General features: G+C 35.1%; 1 long non-coding RNA gene across 1 annotated transcript; it reads right to left on the reverse strand.

The window, feature by feature from the left end:
* Nucleotides 1-1,150: 1,150 nt before the first annotated feature.
* Nucleotides 1,151-25,707, reverse strand: LOC143682674 (uncharacterized). The gene is made up of 4 exons (XR_013175222.1): nucleotides 25,597-25,707; nucleotides 10,501-10,686; nucleotides 9,748-9,833; nucleotides 1,151-1,410 (listed from the first exon to the last, which is right to left on the reverse strand). It is a non-coding gene; the product is annotated as an uncharacterized LOC143682674 (long non-coding RNA).
* Nucleotides 25,708-26,573: the final 866 nt, after the last annotated feature.

The raw sequence follows: 26,573 nt of genomic DNA on the forward strand, positions 1-26,573 counted from the left end.
CAAAGGATGAGCAGATGTCAACCAGGTGCCTTCCCAGCTGACAGAGGTATTCCAGATGCCATGGGTCTTTCTTGAGACCAGTTGTCTTTCTCTGTATGCCGTATTTTGGATGTTTTCATGGCCTTAGAGCTCTAAATGTGTAACTTAATAAATCCCTCTTTCTAGAAGCCAACCTCCCCTATATAGAAGCCATTCTATTTCTGGTATATTGCATTCCAACAGCATTAGCAAACTAAAACACCAATATTAGCAATCATGGACCAAAATGGAATCTAGTATTTCATAAGATTTCTACAGTTCTACAATTTTTTAAAATTATAAGCAACTTCTTGAGCTTTTGCATGTATGTAGTATCTCTGATGAGACCCTGTGGTTATTTAGAAGAAATATAAAATTATATTTGTTTTTTTGGGTGAGCAAAAATTTATTTTGAGAAAGTGTACCCTGGGAATTTTCTAGTATTGCCTAGAAAATTACAATTCTTTAACTCTCTAATCTGTTTCCTCATCATTATCTATTGCAAAAGTAATATTCTAGGCAAAAGCTGTACTTCATAAAGAGCATGTTAGGTAGTAGCAATTATATCAGAAATATTATTATTTGAGAAGATTTTGAGTATTTTCAGTTTTATTATACATACATTTTCCTTTAGTGCAATCTAAACTGTTATGCGTTAAGTACTGAAACCCTTAATATTCTTCCTAGTCAAAATGAGTACTTCATGAGGAGCTAAGAATTTGCTTGAATAAAACAATTTAAAATGTCTACATTTTCATTTGTTAATAGGTTTCCTGTTTTGATGTTTTGAATAATTGTATACATATTGTAAATAATCTAAACACGAAAAATAGCTGAATAGATGATACCATCATTCTTGAGTTTATAAATTTTTAGAACTCTTAACTTACAAACTCTTGACTTGTAAAACTATTTATCAGGCATTGTAACAAATTTGGGTACATATATGGTATTTACAAACGGGATTTTCTCTATAGCTATTCTAAATGAGGGAATGCTAATTTAGCCTTCAGTGTCTAGCCATTCAGCCTAGAAACAAGTTTCAATTTTAATTATCAGTTGCACATTATTCACACTGCCTGGGTAGTACCTCTTCTATTTTTTCTCTCTCAGTAAGTAGTATGTTCATACACCCCTTATTCAAGCCAGAATTTTTAAAACTTTTATTTGTCTCATAATTACATTCAATTCATTACCACATCCAATTCAATTGTATTTTCAAAATTTCCCTTTAATCTGTTGGTAATGACAGTCACTTAATCATATTGAATGATTAGAGGATAAAAGGCTAGATACTTTATAGTGCTTGATCCAATTTTCTGTTTTCCATGTGACCATCCAATTCACACTAATCTTCTCTTTTTCATTCATGTTCCATGCATACCATTTATCCTACAGGATTCAGAAAGATCAGTTTAAAATATCAGTACTTGCTTGAAACAAATCCATATCTTCCTTGATTGGATCTAAGTGGTGCTGCATGATTTGCATTTTTAAATATCTACAACCTCATCTAACATCTAACAATTTTGGAGTCTACAAACACAATAGCTTTTGTTGTGCCAAGCTACTTCCTTCTTTAGAGATTCCCAACATTTTGTTCTTAATTATGTATGGAAATAGAGTGGATGGATGGATGTATAAGTGGGTAGGTATTTTTGTTTCAATTTGCATTCTATCTTTCTTATTCTCTAGATGTTCACATTATGAAGGCAGGGACCACATGTTTTGTTCACTGCTCTATATCCACATGTATTACAACCAAACACAGAATCTCCTACTGCTTTCAATAAATGTACTTCATAAAAACCTAGTTTCTTTTGTACTTTGAGTAAAACAATCTAGAATAAAAGATTTTCCTCTTATTCCTATAATTTGCCTAATACATGAGATATTCTGATCCCATATAACCTGAAATATAAGTTATAAGTTAGTAATAATTTATTACATAATATGATTAGCTATGTTTCCACAATCCTAAGGAAATTCTCACTATGAAATTTTTTTGGTTACACTATTTGAATATAACTTGCCACATTATCACCTTTTAGCCTAAATTAGTTCAGCATAAATCTTCTAAAAATAATTCTCTTACACAATCACAATGCCATTAACACTAATTTTCTTCTATGATAACCAGTTCATTGTCAAAGTTCTCAAATTTCTATTTCAGGTACATACAAATCATTTGGCTCTTTAATCTTTTGAAATGTAAATCAGGCCTCTCATTTCTTTTTTTTTCAAGGCTTGAGTTTTTGAAGGTTCCATTCATTCTGATAATTACCTCATAGAATTGTTTATCTTGTTCTTCTATGCCCTATACTTCCTGAAACTAGAAGTGTGATTATATCCAGATAAGTTTTTTGGTAAGAACACAAAATTATGTCTACAAAATTTCTTCTCGTAAATACATTTTATTTGATTTTTAAAAATCTATTCATTTTTCCTAAGGTACTTACTGAAGGCCAAATATGTACTAAACATTGTACTAAGTGCCATTCATTATGGAATAAACAAAATATGTTGATTCTATCTTCATTGAGTTTATAGTCCAGTGGAAGAAACAGAATTACACAAATCTGTCTTGATATAAATAAAGATATCCTGAAATTGAAATTGGCCCAACCTCAGAAACTACACTGCTTGCAATCCAGTCCAATTTATATCAATCTCTCTTCTAGTTAACAGCGTTTTAACTGGTGTCCTGCTTCCATACTTGCCCCTTGCAAATATATATTTTATCTTGTCACTCTCCTCTTAAAAATATTCTGGTGGATTGCTGTCTTCCTTATTATATTATCACAATTATTTACTATGCCTAGAAGGTACTATTTGATCTGGTCTCTGCCTAGCTCTTTAAACTCTTCTTAAAATTCCTTTTGCCGTGGTCACTCTGCTTCAGGCATATGGAGTTGTTACCTGTCCTCATATATGTCGAGTTTATTCTTACCTCAATAATTTTGTATATTAGCTATGTACCCTGTGACCTTGCTATAATCATTGATTAGTTCCAAAAGCTTTTGGTTATTGTTGCTGATTCTGTGGGATTTTCTACACAGATAGTCATATCATCTGTGGGAACAAATCAGCTTTATTTCTTCTGTCCCAGTCTGTATACTTTTGGGTTCTCTTTTTTTGTCTTATTGCATTAGCCAGGACTTCTAATATGATGTTGAATAGGAGTGGTAAGAAGGAACATGATTGTCTTTTTCCTGATCTATATGGAAAGCTTCTAATTTCTTACATTAAGAATGATGTTAACTTAGGTTTTTTGTAGATGCTCCGTAACAAGTTAAGGAACTCTACTTTGTCTGAAATTTACATCACTACTCCAGCTTTCTTTTGATTAGTGTTAACATGGTTAATCTTCCTCGATTCATTTACTGTTACTTTATCTCTGCCTTTACATTTAAAGTGGGTTTTTATTTTTTGCAGACAACATAAAGTTGGGTCTTATTTTTTAGAATATATTTTGTTAGCTTTATACTTAAATATTTTACTTAGGGGGTGCCTAATTTCAAATTCCAATTGTTTATTGCTGGTATATAGGAAAGCAATAGACTTTAATATATTAAAAAGTTGCATCCTGCAACTTGCTATAATAATTTTTTACTCAATGTTCTCATTGTCTGAAAATCTTCTCCATGAAATAATCTCATTGACTGTTTCTTTGATTCTATTATGTCTAGATCCAATGCACTATTTCAGAGTGAATTTACCTATCTTGTTTAAATTACAATTAAATTAATTTCCAAACTTATTACAGCACTCTTATTCTTACTTCTTCTTCTTAGTCCATAATCTTGTCCATTTTAGATCATACTATTTATCATTTCATGATATCATGTCAGGTATTTATCAGTAAAATAGCCTTTTTCTGTCTTCTACTAGAGGGTGAACTCCAAGAGGTTAGGTCTAGGTTTATTTTACACTCTATTTCAAAGTGATTGATTAAATACTTGAGTCATATAGATCTTCAGTAAACCTTTGTTGAATGCTCTAATGGATAATCAAATAAACAATTAAATACATTATTGCACTTTGAGATGATTACTTTGAAAGAAGTAATAGGGAATTGTTCTAGTTTGCTAGCTGCTGGAATGCAGTATACCAGAAATGGAATGGCTTTTAAAAGCGGGAATTTAATAAGTAGCTAGTTTACAGTTCTAAGGCCGAGAAAATGTCCCAATTAAAACAAGTCTATAGAAATGTCCAATCAAAGGCACCCATCCAGGGAAAGATACCTTCATTCAGGAAGGCCAATGAAGTTCAGGATTTCTCTCTCAAGTGAGAAGGCACATGGAAAACACAGTCAGGGCTTCTCTCAGCTGGAAGGGCACATTGGTGAATATGGTGTCATCTGCTAACTTTCTCTCCTGGATTCCAATTTCCTGAAGCTCCCTGGGAGGCATTTTCCTTCTTCATCTCCAAAGGTCACTGGCTCATGGTCTCTCTGCTTCGTGGTGCTGCAGTGTTCTCTGCGCTCTCTGAATCTCCTGTCTCCAAAATGTTTCCTCTTTTATAGGACTCCAGAAACTAATCAAGACCCACCTGAATAGGTGGAGACATGTCGTCACCTAATCCAGTTTAACAACCACTCCTGATTGCATCACATCTCCAGGGAGATGATCTAATTACAGTTTCAAACATACAATGCTGAATAGAGAGTAGAAGAAATGGCTGCCTTTACAAAATGGGATTAGGATTAAAACATGGCTTTTCTAGGGGATGCACATCCTTTCAAACCAGTACAGGAATTATGAGGGAATGATTGAAGCTTCTTTTAGATGTTACTCAAAGGGATTTCTTGGTTGAAATGATATTTCTTCTGAGATCAATATAGTGATGGAGCTAGTCCAGCAAATAATAGAAGGTTGACACTTCCAGATAGAGCTGAGAGCAAACACAAATTCCCAAGTTATGAAAATCTTGAAGAATTTGAGAGAATTTAATGGGATCTTAGAACCTGAAGCAAAAGAAATGAGGAAGAGTGGGATGAGATGAGATTGTAGAAGTATGAAAAGGATCATTCTACTTCTCCCAAGAGCATTATTCTAAGTACTTGAGAAAAATCAACCTGTGCTCCTGACTTTCTTCCTTTTAAAGCAGCATTCAACAAAGCATGGGTAAAAAATGCTATCTAATCCCTTCCTATCTCTCAAATGTTCATTTCTCTTCATTTGTTTTGCCAGTAATAGAGGACTGACTTACTAGAATCAGGACTTTAGTTAGTACTTGCTGCACTGGTTTGAAAGGATTATGTACCCTAGAAAAGCCGTGTTTTAATCCTGATCCATATCATGGAGGCAGCTGTTTCTTTTACTCCCTGTTCAGTACTGTAGGTTGGAGATTTGCTTAGATTATCTCCAAGGAGAGTGACCTACCTAATTGTGGGTATTAATCTTTAATTAGATGGGGATGTGTCCCCATCAATTTCAGGTGGGTCTTGATTACTTTACTGGAATCCTTTAAAAGAGGAAACATTTTGGAGAAAGCCATAGCAGAACCATGAGAACCATGAGAGCACATGCAGCCAGAGAACTCTGGAGATGAAGAAGGAAAATGCCCTAGCAGCAAGCTGTATGAAATAAGAAGCCTGGAGAGAAAGTTAGCAGATGTCACCATTTTCACCATGTGCCTTTTAGTTGAGAGAGAAACCCTGAACTTCATCAGCCTTCTTGAATCAAGGTATCTTTCCCTGGATGTCTTAGATTGGACATTTCTATAGCCTTGCCTTAATTTGGACATTTTTGGCATTAGAACTGCAAACTAGCAACTTAATAAATTCCCCTTTTTAAAGGCCATTCCAGGGTGCACTGGTGGTTCAGTTGTAGAATGCTTGCTTTCCATGAGGGAGACCCAGGTTTGATTTCTGGACGATACACCGAAAAAAAAAAAAGCCATTCCATTTCTGGTATATCACATTCTGGCAGCTAGCAAACTAGAACACTTAACTTAGGCCCAAATAAGTAAAACTCACAAGTTTTTCTATTTATAATCATAAGAACATTGGGAATGAGATACTTTATGGCATTTATTTTACCCCATCTTTTTGTTAAGCTATCCTGAGGCTGCTAGGAGCTTACACTTTATCTAAATTGGACTTTCACTTTAAAATTGTGCATAAAAAGTACTAGCAAGCAAAATTGCAAGTGATTGTTCAGTCTTCAGTAAAACTTGATGATTTTCCTTATACTATGTAAGAAAATGAGGAATTTAGTATTATGAAATAATTTGATGTATGAGGAATTATAATATTTAATGTGCTTCTCAGGATGGAACCAAATTTAAAGGTTCTTGTGATGGTTAGTTCTTGGTGTCAACCTGGCTAAATGATTATGCCCAGTTGTTTGGTCAGGCAAGCACTGGTCTGAACGTTGTTGCAAGGATATTTCATGGCTGGATGATAAACCAGAAAGTTGGTATATTAAATCATCAATAAGTTGATTGCATCTGTGACTGATTACATCTGTGATCAACTAAGGTGTGTCTCCTACATGCGATAATCCAATCACTTGGAGGCTTTTAAGGAAGAAAACAGACTCTTTCACTGCTTCATCAGCCACTGAACCTCTCTTGTGGAGTTTATCCAGACCCTTCATTGGAGCTGCCAGCTTCACAGCCTGCCCTACAGATTTTGGACTCTTCCATTCCTACGTTGCTTGAGACACCTTTATAAATCTTGTATTTACAGATCTCTCCTGTTGATGCTGTTTCTCTAGAGAACCCTGACTAACCCAGTGCTTATAGTTATATGTATATATTTTCTTTTTAAAAACTCTTGTTATAATAGCTTTTACTTTGATGAAAAGAAGCCTCATATTTAATTACAACAAATTATATCTTCAGAAATTACACATATATACCAATGTGTAATTGCCTCAAATAGTCATGCACATTGATGGTCGATGTTTATTTAGGTCATAGCTATAACATGCGCTTTAGTGCTAGTAATACATATATACTGAATGCTATATAATTTTTGCTCAAGCATACTTTGTTGGCTTTTTTTTTTTTTGGTATTTTGCATCAAGCATTGCTTAGGTTGGTAACTTTCAGATTTCTCAATTCTTAATAGAAAATCAGGTCTTTTTACTATCGTAGCAAGCTTATCCCTTCAAACTTACTGCATAGTCCACTGTCACAGTAACCAGGGCAGCTGGCACAAGGTGCTTGCTCTTTGTAAGGTCTATATAGAATATTACCACAGAAATCGGAAAAAATTAAAATATTTTTCACTTTTCTAAAATACTTGGGTATTTAGCTTATACCCCAAGGTTATACATCAATTACCAAATATACATGAATTGTTATTCAACTATTTTAATTATGTCAAACAACTGAAAAACTAACATCCCCAATTTGTAATAAGATAACAAGCCAGAGTAAGTGAATCCATCACACATTGACCCACCTCCTTGACCATAATTTCATAGGGTGAGCAATGAAAATAGGATAAGTGGGTTTAAAGTGTTCAGAGTATATATTCATCTCCATCTCCCAGTCAGTCAAATTGCTCAAGCAATGTCCCCCAAGGTGCTGGCTAGGGGTAAAATATACCCTCTAGAGAGATAGGAGAAGATCCAAGGGGGCAGTTGGTTCTAGTATGGAAAACATAATATGTTGCAGCATAATTTTATTCTGAAAGGTAAAAATTTAAGGTAATTTCTATAATGTGAAGTCAGTAAAGTCAAGCTGCACAATTCTTTCGGCTTCTAGATGGGGGTGGTGATTTTAAGTAGTTTTGGGGGGTATTTAGGGATTGTAGGAGGGCCTAGGAAGGTTTGTGAGTATCTAGATGTAGTGTGTGAGAGATTTTTAATGTTTACCACAAAAGGAAATGTTACTTAGAAAACAATTTTTTATTAATACCAATCTCTAAGATGTATTGGTCTTACAGTGATTAGCTGTAAATTTTTTATTTATTATTATCCTATTGGCTCTTTACTTTATTTGAAAATACATGGGAGTCCAAATCTCAAGAGGGCCAATGGTCCAAGACAATTAGTCTTAATTGCAGGCTACCTGCACAGAATATATCTATTTACGTGTGAGCCTTGGAAAAATTGTGAGATAGATATAAAAGTGTTCTAGAAGTTCTCTCACCTCTACTTTCCCCTATTACTCACTCCAACTGTCACTTTAGATGCCTGGTTCCAGAAGCCCCCTCTCATAATCAGGCATTATTTGGTATGTATTCTCTCTCCTTTCAGTTATCCTACTAAGTCCCAATAGCTGCTTGCAGAAAAATGACTTTGAAGGTCATCATTCTCAATGTGAATACTGATATCCTTAGGGGTTTCTGTACCCTAAAATAAATCATGTAAAAAGGCTTGTGTAAGGGAAGGGACATCCTCTTACCTCCAGTGATAAGGAACTTAAAACATTAAAAGAAACTAAAACTAGAAAATATATTATGAATGTCTTTGATATATCCAATGACTTTTTGTGGATAATTTCAAACATAATGCTCAAGGGAGTGGTGTGTTTCCAGCCATACATCAAGAGTTTAAGGGTAGTCCATTTGAAGTATTCTGCAAAAAATTCTAAGAAGCAAAGACAATGTTACCTTACTTTGGGCTATTTGAAATATATTAAGGATCTCTTGAAAAGCCTTCAGGGCCCCAAATTAATAATTTCTAATAGTAATAATAATAATATAAGGATTTTTGGGTAAGCAGGAGTAGGAACATTTGAGCATAAATGGCTGGAATCACAGTGCATTATCCCCATGTGCTACCTCACCCTTATGGAATAACCATGGAGCTTCCACGTTTGGGTATAAACGTAGCAGGAACTGATATTCACGTGCTGCTTAAAGGGAGTATGAACTACCACCAGAGATTTCCTTTAATAGAGAAAGAATGAAACTAAGAATCTAACAGGAGACTGGTATCTTTGAGACTATTTGTTTCAATTGTGTACTGAATGCCTTCTTTTTATCATCAGAATTTCATATTAAATATAGCATGAAAAATACAGATAGTAATTACAGTTTTACCATACAAACTAGTGAGTTATTTACTATTTTCAATTTGGACTTGCATATATGTATGTCATTTTTGATAAAGCAAGCATATATTTTATGCAATAGTTCATGCTATGGTATTTTATCTCTCATTTTCAATTTTCCTTGATGGAAGAGGTCATGTCTTACAGATTACTTTTGAGGTTAATATAGTATTGCATGGAATGTAGGCATTAGTTCATAGAAAAAACCTTGACCTTTTGTTATCACAAATTTAAAAGAAAATAGTTAAATTGGACAAAAAGTGTTAAACATTTTTGGAATCAGGAACAGTTTGACAATAAACATATTTTAGGAATATAAAAGTAATTTTAAGAACACAAAATGTCTACATTATATAGTGAAAGGGCAACATAGTAAAAGTCAGAAAGCTTAATTTCAGATTTCTTATGTAAGATGTACATTGACAAATGAAATGTTTTCTATTCTTTGGAAAGAGTTTATAAATTGTTGCATTACTTATAAACTGGTTAATGGAAACATGTGTGATAGTGTGTAAAACATTCTTTTGTAAAATATAAAATTCTCAAGTAGCATAAGGTGATACTGCTCAAACTTATACCAACTTTTAGCAATATTTTAACTTGAAAAAGTCTGCATTATAAGAAACATTTATAAGGTTTTCTAGATACAACATCATAGAATCATCCCTTTTTATTTTACTTATTCTTTAAGGAACAAATGCTTATTAACTTACATACCAATTTGTTGCAACCATGGAGGACTGTGTGTAAAAGTGCTTGGCTGCCCAATTTTGGGCATTTGTTACTGCCTCACTATTCCATTCCTAAAAGAAGGAAAGAAAAAGATGTGAACCTAATAACTCAAACCAAAAAGAAGCTTAAGCTTTATATTCAGATTGGAAGCTTAAGCTTTATATTCAGATATATTATATATATCTTCTGATTATGATCATAATCAAAAAGATGTTTTTGTGTGCTTTATATCTTCCATAAATAAATACAGGTAGTATGTCTAGTGTAAGAAATAAAAAAGTCTAAGAAAGATAATGATCTGAATATTTATGTGCTATCATAAATATTCAGACCAAGCACAGCAGCCACAGCTAAAGATTTTTAGTAATGGTCCTATTCTGATTACTGATAAACCCATTTAGTTAATCTAATTATTTTTCCATTACTGTATTTCCAATAGTAATGAGCTTGGTTATGTCATTCCAAATTCCTTTTGTTTCCTACTGAATACATTTGGAGGGCATGCGATCTTTGGTAATAGGCCCAGGAAAATGAGCTGTTAATTGCCCTAAATGGCATTGATTCTAACAGAAAAAAGTTGTCTTCCTCTTAGATTAGGAGAGATAGAGAACACAAAATATAATGTTCTCTGTTTGGATGACCAAAGACTTGTTTTTAATTCTGCCTTCACAATTAAAAATCCCTGGGACTTTGATAAATTATTTGACCGTTTATAGAGTAAAATTGAGAATTACTGACCTGTACATATGAAGGTCCAATAAACTACCAAAATAGTGGCAGAACTTTGTAAACCACAAAGCTCTGAAGAGATATTGCCAGCTAGCTGGTCTTCCACTTTCCTTATATTACTGCCTCTTACCACCTTCAGCGTGTTGCTGGCAGGTGGAGACACAACTCTCCTTATTTCATTGTGCTTGTTGGGTCCTTAAAGGGAAATAAGATTAGAAATATTTTTAACATATTTGAGAATGTGCATAATAGTTTAAGTCAAATATCATTTTTAAAGTGTTCTGTTAGTTCTACCAATATCAGTTGTTATGTGTTGTCTATGATTCTGAGCTGAAACTATGACTTTTAAATTGATTTTTCTAGACATGTAAGTATTAACATCTTACAACCACAGAAATGTGAACCATAATAATCATCTGACATTTGCACTCATACTTCATTAGGCTGCAGCAATTCAAGTGGTAAGGGTCGTTGTGCATGATTCATTCTAGACTTATGGACAACTTCCATTGGACATTATGTCTGGTATTTAGAGAAAGGAAGCTTATATGCAGTCCAGTACTGAATGTCTGGCATTCAATATTCTAGTAACACTGCTCTATGTATTATATAATTGATTTTATGGAGTCACTCAACAGACAGTATACAATATTTAAAAAATCTCCAAGGCATTTCAAGGGAGCAAAACTATGCAATTAATAGAAGATATCTGAGTTTTCTTTTACTCAGTAGAAATGTAACCTATAAGGTATTAAATTGGGTGATGATAGTTTGGTTATTTTTTTGTTTGTTTGTAAGTGTGTATGGGTAGAGAAGTTCAGGAGAGTGGGGTGGGGGTGTGTGTGAATTGTTGGCATTGTTATCAAATTTTTAACCTCAATCTATACACAGATGTGATGTTATGTGGGGATGGGTAAGTTATACAGGTCAATGTTTTGGTCTAACTTAAAGGAAACCACCCCTTGTAGATTTTTCCTGACAAAATAGGATAAGTTACCCTCCACCCCCTTCTGAATTCACTAAGGGCCATTATCTTCTGCCAAAACTTGCTTAATGTAGTTTTAATTCAAAATGTATGAAGTTGGTTCCTGAGAAAGGAGAAGTGATTATTTCCTGATTCTTGTCCCTACTGTTTGCAGATAAAAATTGTACTAAAAATTTGTGTTTATTTTGTTTTTACAAGTATTAATATATCCTTTATTACATGTCAGGAAATATATAAGTACTGAGAACACAACAGATGAAATGTGATTTCTAGTATTGAAGATATGTATCTTATAGGCAAATATGATATAAATAAATAATATAATGCCAAATATTAACTACTATGATGGACGGGGCTAATAGAGATAAAGAGAAAAGAGGGACCAATTTTTCTTGCCTGAGGTCGAGAAAGGCATGACAAAAGACAACTCTGGATTGGAGTTTTTAAAGGCATCAAGAAAGTATAGAAAACCACTCTGGGAAAAGGGTATGCAGACAGCTGGTCAGTACACATTTAGTAGTGTCAAAGGTCAAATGACATCTAATTTTTAGTTAATATTATAAATGAAGTCTAGGACATGGACAAGACAGGTAAAAAAGTACTTCAAAGGACTATGGAAGGGAATCTCTATTCGGGAAAGAAATTGAGAAGAGAGCAAGCTACCTGAATGAATCCTAATTCTGTGATGAATTATCTTCAGATTGATAATCTGATTTTGGCAACATAATGACTATATTTCTAATACCAACTGAGGTTTAAACCTAGTGTCAAGAGTTCTCTTGTCCCATGCATGAGACAGATAGCAACAACCCAAACTGTTCACATTCAGAGGCTGTCTGACCAGGAGATAAACACCTTATGTGGCACCTATAGACCCCATCATTTAAGAGGATAGTTGACCCTATTCTTAGAATTATTTAAGCAAAGTAACATATTAGAAATAGAGAATTAACATTCTCACACACCAATTTTATAACAATGAAAAAAAACCCATTAAAATCTTGAAAAGTTTTTCATCTTAAAAAGACATTTTTATTTTCACACAATAATATGAAAATATAATTTGGTAGTATATTTGACCCAATTATACTAACTTTAAGCATTATTGAAATATAATTTTTAATTTTGTTAACTTTATGTGGGGATCATAATGAAATGTAGTAAAGGAAATCAAGAAAAGTTCCTGATACAGGAGGAGTGCCATTAGCTTTACAAAGCCTACATTGGTTTCTGCAATAGGAATGTAATGCAAGTGTCATGTAAAATTTAACTTTGAAATAAGCTTCATAAGGGCAAGCCTCAAAATCAAGCGCTTGACCTAATTTCTTGGGAGTCCATAATGTTTGAGAGAATACCAGGGGGTCCCAGATGGGAAAATTTAATAATTCCATATTTTTTTCTCCAGTCCCACAAGGGATACTACCAATACTTTTTAATTATCAGCCTACCATAGTCTGGTATGTATCTAGGTACTACATTAGGCCATATAGAATTACAAGGCCTCATTCCCATTCTGGGTTCCATGTGTTTAAGTTGTTTAAATGAGCTATCCAGGTGGGTTAATTTAGATTGTGTATTATAGTAAATTATGTTCTAGATACAATAAACTTCTTTGCCTTTGGTCTCATACAATAGGTGAGGGTCTAGAATACATACACTATCATCCTTTGCCAGGTATCTGATTTACTTTAGTCCCAACCAGATTGGGTTCATTTTTTTATCTCTAATAGAAAGAGATCTCTTTTCTGGTAACTTTAATAGTTGTATGTAGCAGTCCTGATTTTCAGAGCTGTAGAACTCCAGCTCTGGGTATTAGATGTCACAGAAGTACCCCAAATTCCAGGGAAATACCAATTCATACACATATAGGACAGCATTCATACACATATAGGACAGCATTCCAGAATCTAGAAATGTCCTTAAAACTCTGGACTAAGTGTGACTGCTGCAAGAGCTTACAGTCTCGGCTCTAGTTTTATTTTAAGTATTTTCTAAAGGAGCCCACATCATATCTGAACTTTTGTTTCTGGCTTATTTTTCACAACACAGTTTCCCCAAGTTTCATTTACTTCGTTGCATTCCTCGTGACTTTATTCCTTTTTGTAAATGCACAATATTCCATCATATGTATATATCAGATCATCATTCTAATTTTCAGTCATTGTACCCTTCAGCCACCTACATCTACTGGGCACCATGGATAATGTCTAAAATAAACAATCCATGTCTTACAGTGTCTTACTTAGTTGTAGAATCATCAGCACTCTCAATTTTAGACAGTTTCATTGGTCCAAACAGACAAAGAACTGATAAACACAGTATTACCAAATATCAAATGTAAATCTCCCCCTATCTTTTATCATTTGGGCAGGAAAAATCAATCCCTCTTTCTTCTATATCTTTTTTTATCTCTATTACTGTAATAGAGAAACTAAGATTACCTATAATTATGCCTAAGTGTTGCTTCCAGTAAACCTCTTTTGTTGCTCAGATGTGTCCTTTCCTTCTAAAAGCCCTACTCTTCCTGGAAAATTATTACCATCCTCCCACTATGGGACATGACATTCAGGGGTGAATGTTCTCTCTGACAACATGGGACATGACTACTAGGGATAAACTTGGCTTTGGCACTGTGGGGTTTGATAATGCCTTTTGAACCAAAAGGGGGAGAAAGAAATGTAACAAGATAAGGTGTCAGTGGCTAAAAGAGTTCAAATGGATTTGAGAGGCTATTTTGGAGGCTACTCGTATAAAAGCTTCAGCTGGATATTGCTAATTGCCATGGTTTGCCAAACCCCAACTAACTTCATTCCTGTTAGCTCTAAAGAACACCTAGGTCTCTAACTAAACTCTACAAAAGTTTCATGCACCAAGTTTACTTTTCCTGAATCTATAACCTTCAGAGGGTTCCTAGGCCAGGCAAGTCCTGAAACCCAGAGGGGCTAACCTCTTCAAGAATAACAACTAATTCCAGCCCCCTATCCTATATTGTCAATACCCCTTTTCAACATGAAAATGTTAGAATGGGCATAGCCCAAAGACCCCTGTAGATTGGGAGTAGGATCACAGTCAAAAGAGGAGCTACAACATGGAAGAAAGGATTTAATAGATGAGTATGACTGCTGAATCACTATACTGATGTTTCTTTTGGCCTCCAGTATTTTGGAGACTCAAATTCATTTGTACTAAAACATTAGAAGAATTTCCACATGTTGCAGTCCCCAGAATTGTGCCAGGCCCGAGTTTCACTATATTGATGCTTCTTTTGGCCTCTGGTGTTTTGGAGGTCCAAATTCATTTGTAATATAACAAGAGAATTGCGACATGGTATCAGGCCGCAGAATTGTGTTTGAAGGAGGCAATAAGAACAAATGGAAGGGTGGGCCACGGTGGCTCAGCAGGCAAGAATGCTTGCCTGCCATGACAGAAGACCCGGGTTTGATTCCCGGTGCCTGCCCAGGTAAAAAAAATAAAAAAGAACAAATGGAAGAACTTGACAACATTCTTTGAGGTACATCTATAAATACTAGGAACATTCTGCTTCTTCCTAACCACTTCCACAATCTTGACAATATAACTACTACCTTCAGTTTCCAGGAATAGCTTCTTCACAATTGCCCATTTAGAAGTAGATGGCTCCCAACTATTACTATTTCCAGAGTGCTACATTGGCCCTTGCTGGTTTCCTTAATCCCAAATTACACCCTTATAAATATTCCTTTATTAAAATCTTCATATTACTATTTAGCATGTGCCGTTTCTTGGCTGCTGGAACTCTGGGTGAGATACTTGCCACTTCTAAGACCCTAGATAAATTTGCTAAGAAGAAAATGCTTTTCTTTTACACTTTTCACCCATGCTCCTCCTATAATTTGGCACCAACCCTACCCATGCAACCATTGCTTTCACTTGTTCCTTACCCCAACCTTTCTCTTTATTGCCACACCTAAAATTCAAAAATGGCCACACTCTTTTTCCCACAACCTGTCCAAATGCAAGTCTAAACTTAGAAGGTAATAATTTGATTTCTTGCTGTTAGAAGTTACCAGTCCCATTTGTTTTAATACCCTTAAAATACTGATATCTTTTGCCTCACTAATTAAACCTCTTGGAATCCTAAGGTAATAATCTGTACTGGAAAAGTTTTTGGCATAGACCTTTCATCAATTGTTATTTATAAGAATAAAAACATTGTAAGTTAATTACCTTCTCAACAATATGGAGAGTCAATGTTTAAATAAATTACAAATGTGACCTCTTGCAAATAAACTAGACATTTATGGTTGTTTTGAAACAAGGAAAATGCCAGACTTCAAAGTTAAGTTAATAAAGCAGGACACCAAAATGTACATAGTTGATCCTTAGCATTATCATATTTAATATTTTAGAATTAGGTTTTTTTTTGAGTGTGTGACACGGCCCACGACATGCAGTAATTTGAAATCTTCATCAGGCATAGTTCTGCATTCAGGTAGGTACTTAGATATGCGGTTGCCTCCAGCTACCATCTAGCATCCATCTCTCAATGAAGCTTTGTTTTTTCATGAATATACAACAACTCTGGTAAGTAGGTGTGTGAGCCAATATTGAGAGCAATGTTATATCATGATATTGATGATCTTAGGGACATAGGGAGGTCTGGGAATGTATATGTCATTAATTTCTTAGATGATAGTTACAGAAATAAGACCTCACCTGTCTCCCAGAAAACTAATGATCAGACACAAATCCAGACAAATAATAAAAGAGACTAGACGGAAATATAAGAGATATGATTATCCTCATGTGGAATACCTTCTTCTCTACGTTTTCCATATTGATTCTATATTAATATAATTATAGTAATTTATAAAGGGGAAAGCTTTTATTAAAAGAGAGAATATTAAGTCTTGGTGAAGTGTTTCTGACTTTGCAATATTATTATTATTTTTTTACTTTTTAGCAACCTTACAGAGATAATAGTTTAGTCATTATTATCCATGAAATGTAAGGAGGTATTAAGTAACCTCCAATAGTCTCATTGCTAGTTAATGCCAGACAGAATCTCAGTTTTTGGAACCTGAATTCCCATTTCCCTTCAGATGTATTCAGATGTATTATACTCTTTTTGGACATAGTTTCCCAGATAAAAATGAGCGCAGTTAATTAACTTTGTGCTTTGACAATTAAAAAAAATTATACAAAATTATTTTAGCAGCTGGCAAACCACTGTTAGAAAAGTTTGTGTTTCACACAAAATGATGTGAAAATTAGAAAAGTTTAAGCACATCATTCACAAGCAAGTCCATCCTTTTCTGTTCTCTTCAAATATAGAACAGGACTCCCAAGTTTTGGAGAATAATAATTCCTTAGAATAGTCATCTGAGTTACAAACATACTTCATTTTGATGACTTATTATGAATCTCTATTGAAATAACGACGACTGTAATTAGTCGAAAGGAATTTCTGTGATGGGAGAAAACTGGGATATGAACCCCAAAATTGATATTTTCCTGTAAGATTTCTATAAGGTATAATATTTATACTGGTATTTCTACAATGCTTTGGAAATTTACATACTTTTGTACTTTTCATGTAACTTACTCTTAACAATGTGAATGTTTTAATTTTAGGTATAGAGCAGTTTTGTGGTGAAACAGAAGATGAGATGGGGAAATAGGATGAAAATTTCTAAGAAGGAAAAAGAATAGAGACAATAATTATTTCTGTAAAAAGCAAGCACAAATTTTATGTCATCAAGAACCCATTTTTATATCTCAGAGATAACTAGCACCATAGTGAGCAAACCTAAACTTTCATTACATGGACGTGTGTTAAGGACACTGTGACTGTTAGCACTTACGTGCTTTTTAATTGTTTTTATTCAGTTCATCTGTAACTACCTATTTGAAATTGAAAAACTTCTTAATCAGTTAAGAAAATATATGGTAACTGGGGTTCTTGTGAGGTTTGAAGTGAAAACAGTTTGGTTTAATCTACATCACCATATTCATGCCAATCTGCAAATATTATTATTATTTTTATTACTACTGGGATGTTTGCTTTTGCAGCTCTTGAATGTGTTGCCAGGGGAAACCCCTCAGCTGTCAGATTCCTCAGGCATGGCCTTTGCTGAAAACAGCAGCCAGGCCCAAGGTCATGTCCCTTACTGTTTTGGTTTGCTAAAGCTGCAGGAATCCAATATACCAGAAATGAACTGGCTTTTAACAATGGGGACTTATTAGTTTACAAATTTACAGATGTAGGGCTGTGAAAATGTCCAAACTGAGGCATCAAGCTAAGAATACCATCTCTGAAGAGGGGTTTTGACATCTAGGACATTTCTGTCACATGGAAAGGCACATGGCTGGCATCTACTGTTCCTTTGCTCTAGGGTTCCATTGCTTTCAGTTTTTTATCCCAGTGGCTTTTTCTCTGAGCACCTCTGGGTACAATTTTAGCACCTCCAGAGCATTTATCTCTCTTCACGCTCTCTGGATGTTTTCTCTCTTTCTCTCTCTCTGTCCTCCCATAAAGGGCTCTAATAAAGCAGTAAGACCCACCTTGAATTGGGTGGGTCAAGTGAAACACCCTAATCAAATGATCCCACCTATAATAAGTCTGCACCCACAAGAATGGATTAAAAGAACAGCCTTTTCTGGGATACACAACAGCTCCAAACCAACACACTCCACTCTCTGGTTCTGAAAAAAAAAAGATACATTCTTTTCATATTCAAAATACATTCATTCCATCACAGTATTATAAAAGCCTTAAATCATTTCAGTAACAATATTAAGTACAACCTCTCAACAGAATCAGTTACAGACGTGGTCTGTCCTAATGCAAAATTCTCCTCTGGCTGTGGGCCTGTGAAAATTAGATGAACTTGTTTGTTTCCAATATACAAAGGAGGGACAATCATAGAATACATGTTCCCATTTCCATAGGGATAAATTGGAAGGAAAATAGGGGTCATATATCCCAAACAGTTTTGAAAACCTGAAGGGCAAACTTCTTTAGATTTATAGGTCTAAGAATCATCTATAGAATGATGTTTTACCCTCAGGGTTTGAGAGAGCAGCAGACCCACATTTTCCAAGGACTTGCACAGCAGCAAGTCTCCAAACACTAAGATAAGAGTTCTAGCATCTCTAAGAATTGGGGAGACTACTATGTTCTCAGCTCCACTCTCTTCAAGCATTGGGGTGACTTGAAGATTCGCCCCTCTCTGAATAGTGGAGTTGTGTCCAGGCTCTCCCAATCCCTCGTGATTCTGCTCTATCCTCTCTGAGGCCTGGGATAGCAGCATTCTTCCTACACAATGGGTCACTAATCTCCCCTCAATTCCCCAGGCATCTGAGAACCCCGTGGAGGAGGGGTACATGTAGAACTCTTCCTGAACAACAGGGAGGAAGGCCCACTCTGTGCAAACTCTGGGGCAAACTCATCCTTTCCACATGTATGAGTGGGTCTGCTCTCCTGGCCTGAGCTGTCTTAACTCCAGACCTTGGCTTTTGTGGTTCTACCTTCACAGTAATTAGTCCTTCAATCTATCCCTTTTAGTCTAGGCTGGTAGTTGGTTCATTCATATAGATCTCACAAGAAATTTGTCAGTTTTGCATGCAACACACAAGGGGCCCAACCATCAGACAATAGAACTTTCCACAAATCCTTCCTGCCTAACTGCATTATGAATCCTGGCTTGTCCTGAAATGGCTGACTGATTCCATGTTTGCTTAAATCCTCACATTGGGCAGTATCCTCTGGGGACTTTTTCAAAAAGTTCAGAATTTTCCAAACTATCAATTTCTGGTTTCTTTTTACCCATGAATACAATTCTCAAGCTTATCCTTTTCCTCTTACCTTTATAAGCTGCAAGAAGAGGTCAGGATGCATTTTCTACATTTACTTTGGAATTCTCTTCTGCTAAATATTCCAGATTCTCATTTTCAAATTCTCCCTTCTATCTGACATCAGGACTGAATTTTTGCCAAATTCTCTGCCATTTTAAAACAAGGGTCATCTTCCTTCCCATTTGCAATGACACATTTATCATGTCTGTCTTAGGGCCTCATTTGGAAGTACCTTTAGTGTCCATATTTCTACCAACAGTCTCTTCAAAGTGATATAGGGATTTCCTATCATGCACCTCACAATTCATCCAAAATCTTCCCCTTATCCATTTATAAAGCTGTTCCAGCCTTTTCGGTATTTGCAAACAGCAGCACCCCACTTTTCTGGTAACAGTCTGTTTCACTTTGCTAAAGCTGCCAGAATGATATATACATGGAATGGGTTGGCTTTTAAAATGGGGATTTATTAGTTTACAAATTTACAGTTCTAAGACTGTGAAAATGTCCAAATTAAAACATCAAAAGGAGGTTACCTTCTTTGAAAAAAGACTGCTTGTATCTGGGACACCTCTTTCACCTGAGAAGGCACATGGCTGGCATCTACTTGTCCTTCACTTCCAGGTTCCTTTACTTTCAACTTCTGATTCCTGTGGCTTTCTCTCTGAGCATCTGTGGGTCTTCCATTAGCATCTCTGGGGCATTTCTCTCTCCACAAGCTCTCTGGATGTTTTCACCCTGTGTACGTGTCCTCTCATAAAGGACTCCAGCAAAGGATTAAGACCAACCTTGAAGTGAGTGGATCACATTTCAATTGAAACACCCTAATCAGATTGTCCCACCCATAACAGGTCTGCACCCACAAGAATGGATTAAAGGATTGGCTTTTTCCAGGGCTCATAAAGCTCCAAACCAGCACATTTACCCAGGGTGCCCTCATCCAATTGACTGATGCATGTGGGGATATAAAAACCTGACCACTTCTCTATAATAAGGAAAATCTCTGAAATATCATCTCAGCTTCAGGACTACTTGTTGGGTTGGCTAAAGCTTCCACTGAGACTATGTCACAGCTAGATTTCTACCTCTACCTAATCTTGCTTCTTCCACATCCCCTTCCTTAGGAACTGATCTCATGTCTACCCCTTCATAAACCTCCTGCATCTCAGATTCTTTTACTTGGGTGACACAATCTATGATACCATTAATTGGACAAGCTTTTTCCCCCTAATACTTTACTTAGTACAGGGTCCTTATTTATATCTCCATTATCTTTTGATCATTTACCCTTTTGCCCCTTTTATCACATTCATGCTCCAAACTGAATTGTGGCCGTAACCTTTAGGCACATTTTTAAATCTCTATCCCTGAGAAACTCACAGGCTAATTCCAAAGAACACTGAGTTTTTTCATGATAGAAACATTTAAGTCCAGAATGCAAACTTTTCATTATATTCAGTTTATCAGATTGTGGTAAAGGACTTTTTTCTCTCAAAAACTTCATATGCTTTTTCCCATTATTAGATTGTGTTTAGAAATGACCAACGGTCATCTTCACATCTCTTATATATCTTTACTTGGGCAATTATAATTCAGTCAGTACTTAGTAGTGGAGCTGCAGAGCCTCCTAAGTCTCCATGAGCCTCTTCTGCCTAGCCTAGTCTCCTGGGACACATTCTGGCATTGGCCTCAAATAAGCCTCCTATAGAAGTTGAGAACAAAAAAGAAAAATGAATTGGTAATTTTTTTTTTGCAAGTTGAAATCATTAGGTATTGAGTTTTTCTTCAGCAGATGTTAATCAAGATTGCATACTCTACTGAGGACTTTACATCCCCCTGTGCTGGCTTGAAAATTATTATGTACCCCCAAAAAGCTATGTTTTAATCCTGATTCAATTTTGTGGATCAGTCATTTCTTTTAATCCTGATTCAATATTATAGGTTGTAATTTTATTATTAGATTATCTCCATGGAGATGTGATTCCGTAATTGGGCGTGACCTTTGATTAAATGGAAATGTGACTCCATCCATTCCAAGTGGGTCTTGATTAATTTACTGGAGTCCTTCAAAAGAGGAAACATTTTGGAGAAAAGACAGAAGTCTCAGAGTCGACAGAATCTTCTGAGCAGAGATGACACAGATGAGTACATGTAGAGAAGAACAGCAGGGATGTTTGGAGATACTTGGAGCCCAGCAGACATTGCCATGAGATGTTAAGCAAGCCAGGCCCTGGAGAGAGCCAAAGGAAGCCAAGAGATGAAAGCCATCCCTGGGGAAGTAAAGTAAGAAACTCACAGGAACAGAGGCTGAAAGCAACAGAGCCCAGGAGCAAGGGACCAGCAGATGCCAGCCATGTGACTACCCAATTGACAGAGATGTTCCTGGCCCATCAGCCTTTCTTCAGTGAAAGTAACATCTTGTTGGTGGTAGTTTGGACACTTTCACTTCCTTAGAACTTTAAATTTTTAACTTATTAAAGTCTTTATAGGAACCATTTTAGTTCTGGTATATCCTATTCTGACAACTTGCAAAATAACATCCCCCCCACTTCCATATCATTTTCTGCTCTGCCTTCTGTGTTGCACCTTTTCAAAGCTATTAGGAATTTAGTCCTCAGTATGACTAGAGAAAAGACAATTCCAGGGATGTCAACGATTTACAATTTCAAGCACTGATGGTTTGTTTACTCTTATCCAATTACAGATCTACAGCAGGCAAATTGTATCTTTCTGAAGCATAAATGTATGATACTATTAAACTGTAAATATCCCCCCTTTTTCACCCTATTTAAATCACCACTATGTTTGAAATACTCACTTGAAAAATGAAAATAAATTATTCTCGGCTAAAGTGATACAGTCTAAAGACATGATATCACTGTGTATCAATATGTAAAAGACATATATTTATAAAAATATTAGAGACACACTTTGTCTTAACAGTTCATTTTGTGGAAATAAGGATTTGCAAGTTAAAACTGGTTGGCATGTACTCCATGCTAGGAGAAGAACTCATCAGAGGGTCCATTAAGAAATCAGCTTCTAGGTTCTATTCCATTCAAGATGTCAAAACAGGTAAGTTTCTTGAGGTCATTTCCAAATCAACTCTTACTCAATGGTGGAAGCAAGAGGGAAACATGAATTCCAGAAGAAAAAAAAAAGATAGTGGATATCTAGCATAGGATCAATCTGGAACTTTTAAGTTTCTGAAAAATAGACTCGGTGAGTGAAATTTTTATAGAGCCTCAGGTAGGGCCCTGGGTGTTCTTTAGGGTTTTCAGGAATACTGTTGTTTGGGATTTGGCATACCATGGCAATTAGCAATATCTATCTGACACTTGCAAAAGAGTAACCACTAGAGTAGTCTCTCAATACTATTTGAAATCTCTTAGCAACTGATACCTTATTTTGTTACATTTTCCCCCTTTTTGATTAGGTAAACATTGTTGATCCCATGATGTCATGAAATCCCTTGGAGTCATATCCCATCTTGTCAGGGAGACTTACATCCCTGGGCCCTGGACATCATGTCCCACATGGGGAGAGGGTAATGAGTTTACTTGTAGAGTTGGGCTTAGAGAGAGAGAGATAAGCCACATATGAGCAACAAAAGAGGTCCTTTGGAAGTAACTCTTAGATATAATTCTGGTAAGCTTAGCTTCCCCTTTACAGAAATAAATTTCATAAGAGCAAGCCTCAAGATTGAGAGCTTGGTCTATGACTTTGGGAGTCCTTAAATGTTTGAGGGAGTATCAGGAGTTTCCCAGGTGGGACGCGTAATAATTTCATATTTTTTCTCTAGTCCTTCAAGGAACTCTGCTAATAGTTTTTAATTATCTGCCCAATATACACTGGAATATATCAGGGTATTATATTAAGCTATACAGAATTACAAGATCTCATTCCCACTTCTAGGCTCTATGTTTTTAAGTTGTTTAAATGAACTACCAGACAGATTAAGTAAAATATGTGCTACAGAAAATTTAAGTTTTGGACAAAACAAACATTTCTTTCTTTGGTCTCATACAGTAAGTGAAGTTCTAAAACAGAGACAATAATTCCTTTACTCTGTATTCTGATTTACCTTAGTCCCAACCAAATCAGCTTCATTTTTATCTCTAATTGAAATCTGATCTCTTTTTTTGGCTTCTTTAATAGTTGCTTTATGGAGTAATATTGAGTTTCTAGATGCAGAACTCCAACTGTGAGTCTTTGGTGTCACATATGGAAATACCAGTTTATACTCATACAGAACAGCACTTCAGAGTTTAGACATAAGACTTAAAGATCAGGAATAAATGTGATTGCTGTAAGAGCTTACAATCTAGGTGCTAAATTGCTTATAAAGTATTTTCTAAAAGACAACATATAATATTTGTCCTTTAGTTTCTGACTTATTTTGTTCAACATTATATCCTCAAGTTTCATTCACTTTGTCACATGCCTCACAACTTCATTCCTTCCTGTAGCTTTGCAATATTCCGTCAGATGGATCCACAATTTGGCCTTGTACTTCTCAGTCACTGTATCCTTCAGCCACCACCTTCCATTGGGTATCATGAATAATGTCACCATAAACATCAGTGTGTAAATGCCTATTCAAGTTCTGGGTCTCATTTGAAACTCACAATAACACAAGAGTCAAATGATATTACTCGATATCCAAGTTTTACAAATGGACAACTCTAAGATCAGAGATAATAAGAAAGTGTAATATAACTTGGAAATAGCAGAACTGGGGTATAAATCTAGTTAGTTTTGCTTCAAAGCCCTCTCTCTTAACTACCCAGGCCATTGCTTCATCCAAGAGGAGGCCATAGGAAGGCTTTAGAGGACTATATGGACCAGAAAAAGATGTTATTAAGAGTATTAACAAATGTGTGTAATGTATGCAATATGGGTTTAGACATACTTACATACTACAGCTCAAAAAGTTTCTGATGCCATATTTTCTAAATTCAAATGTAAATGTAATCCTCATTCTGATCACTTTCTTTCATCTCACCACTTGTCTGTGGGACAGAAAGAGGCCTATGCCTCTATTGAAAATTTGCAAAATTGCCAAAGTTCATTGTTTGGGAAGAGACCTAAAGAAGTATAGCTGCCTTGCCAGTTTTGACTAGCATTTTTATTTTTTTCCATGGTTAAATTTCTTCCCTTTACTGAAATTTAATAAACAATGTCACGGAAATTCTTATAAGTATCTGATTTAGAAATCCATGGGTGAGTTTCCTCCTAATGTACCCCTGAGCCTTACGGAGCAGAGCTCAATTCAGGGATCCTGGTTTACCTCACAAGCCGTCATCACAGAGTAGCTCCTGGGCTTGAAACCTGACAGTTTAATATCTTTTGCTTTTCCTTCAGGGCTTTATTCACTCAGGCAGACATCTCAGATTTGGGTTTTAATTAACAGAATAGGCCACAAGTCATCTCTTGCAATAGTGAAACTTACTCATTGGCATTTTGCTCGGTTAGGAGAGCATTAATAACTACTTTTTGGAAGTAAAATCACCCTTCTTTGATGCAAATTACTCCATACATGCCGCCAATTAGGTATCCTGGTCTGTGAATATCTGGTTCTCCAGAATCACTTCTTAGTTTCCAAAGAATATAAAACTCTGTGTGGAAATTGCTTCCTTGGGTAAAATATCCTTGGGTAAAATATACACTATCTAAGTGCTTGCAAAAATGTGGCTGGGTAGGTTGACTTTTGATTGTAAAACCAAAAGTAGAGACATTTTATTTGAGTTAAATGCATTTCATGGTGGGGGGAGGGTGTCATTGCATTTTATGTTGCTAATCCTTAACTCAATATTTTTCATCCTAAAATAAGGTCTATAATTTAGTTTTGGCCAATTAAAAAATATTAGCAATAGCTTCTTATTCTTATTTTAATACCTGTATTTATACATAAACTTTTATGTTACTACTAGTAAAATTCATTAAATTGGAAATATACAAACAGGTATAACCTTAGTTTTAATTTTTCTATTAAAGGTAGTTCTAGTAAAGTTATTTAAAAAAAACACTGGTGAGAGAATTAATTATATTACTTATTTAAAAATAAAAGGTAAAAATTCATTTAAATATCAAATTGGATAACAGTGCTTTTGGGATAACAGGGCTGCAAGTTACCTCTTTAACTTAAAAAGAGTACATTTAATTTAAGATTATTAGTCTCAATAACAAATTACCTACCAAGAGTTTTGAAAATCACAGAAAAATTTATGAAATATATATTTGCCATTGACAAGATTAAAAAAGTATTGACATATTAAAGTGTTCACCTTCAGATAGAGGAGTTATCACCATTGGTTCTCAACATCAGGATGAGGTGTTTATCTGTAGGAAGAAGGTATGTGGAGAGAGAAAAAGTTCGATCAGAATATATATGACATTTATTTTGTTTTGTGATAGATTCTGGTTGTGCAAGTAAGTCTAAGTCAACAGGCTCTGAAACAGGATTTCTTTTATCAATAGTCTCAAATTTCATTACTGGCTGTCTAACCCAGATTTTCACGTTATTTTGTGATTCCCAAATGGCTTTCAAAATAAATTTCTATACCAAATTTAGCTACTGTAGATTTTTTCCTTGGAGTCCTTATATATTACAATTTTCCACATTTATATTGATTGATACATAGTCACTTTTTTTTTTACAATATTGGTTTACTTTTTATTTTATTTTTCTGGTGCTTATATTCTATTTTATTAGAGATGTTGTGGGTTTACAGAGCAATCATGCAAAAAATACAGGAAAACTCTTAACTGTCCCAAAGTTTCTCATAACACTATTAAAATTTTCAGTATTAGTTCTGTAGGAGTTAAGCTAAGCTTATCACTTTCATGAACTCTAGAGAATACAATGTTTACTTACAGAGATGTAAATACTAAGAGCATTGTTGATTCAAATTTACTTGCACAATCTGCTGAGCATTACTCTCTGCAGAATATTTTGGTCTTTATTTTTGTAATGCAAGACTACAATGTCCTTTAGACACAATGGTGAGGAAATAATATTAACTGTTTTATATTTTGGTTCTATTAAATTCAACAAAACATTGATCTATGTCTTAAATTACTATTGCTTATTTCCCTTCATCTATGGAAGGCTTTAATCATTCCAGACTAGTTTCCATATCTCAAAAATGAAGAGGTGAGATAATGATTTCAGGTCATCTCTACCATTAAAATGCAATGATTTTAAACACTGACTTTTTATAAATGAAGAAGTGTAAATAAATAAATCACAAGTAGCACATAA

Source organism: Tamandua tetradactyla, chromosome 5 (genome assembly GCF_023851605.1).
Source record: "Tamandua tetradactyla isolate mTamTet1 chromosome 5, mTamTet1.pri, whole genome shotgun sequence".
NCBI classification, from domain to species: domain Eukaryota; kingdom Metazoa; phylum Chordata; class Mammalia; order Pilosa; family Myrmecophagidae; genus Tamandua; species Tamandua tetradactyla.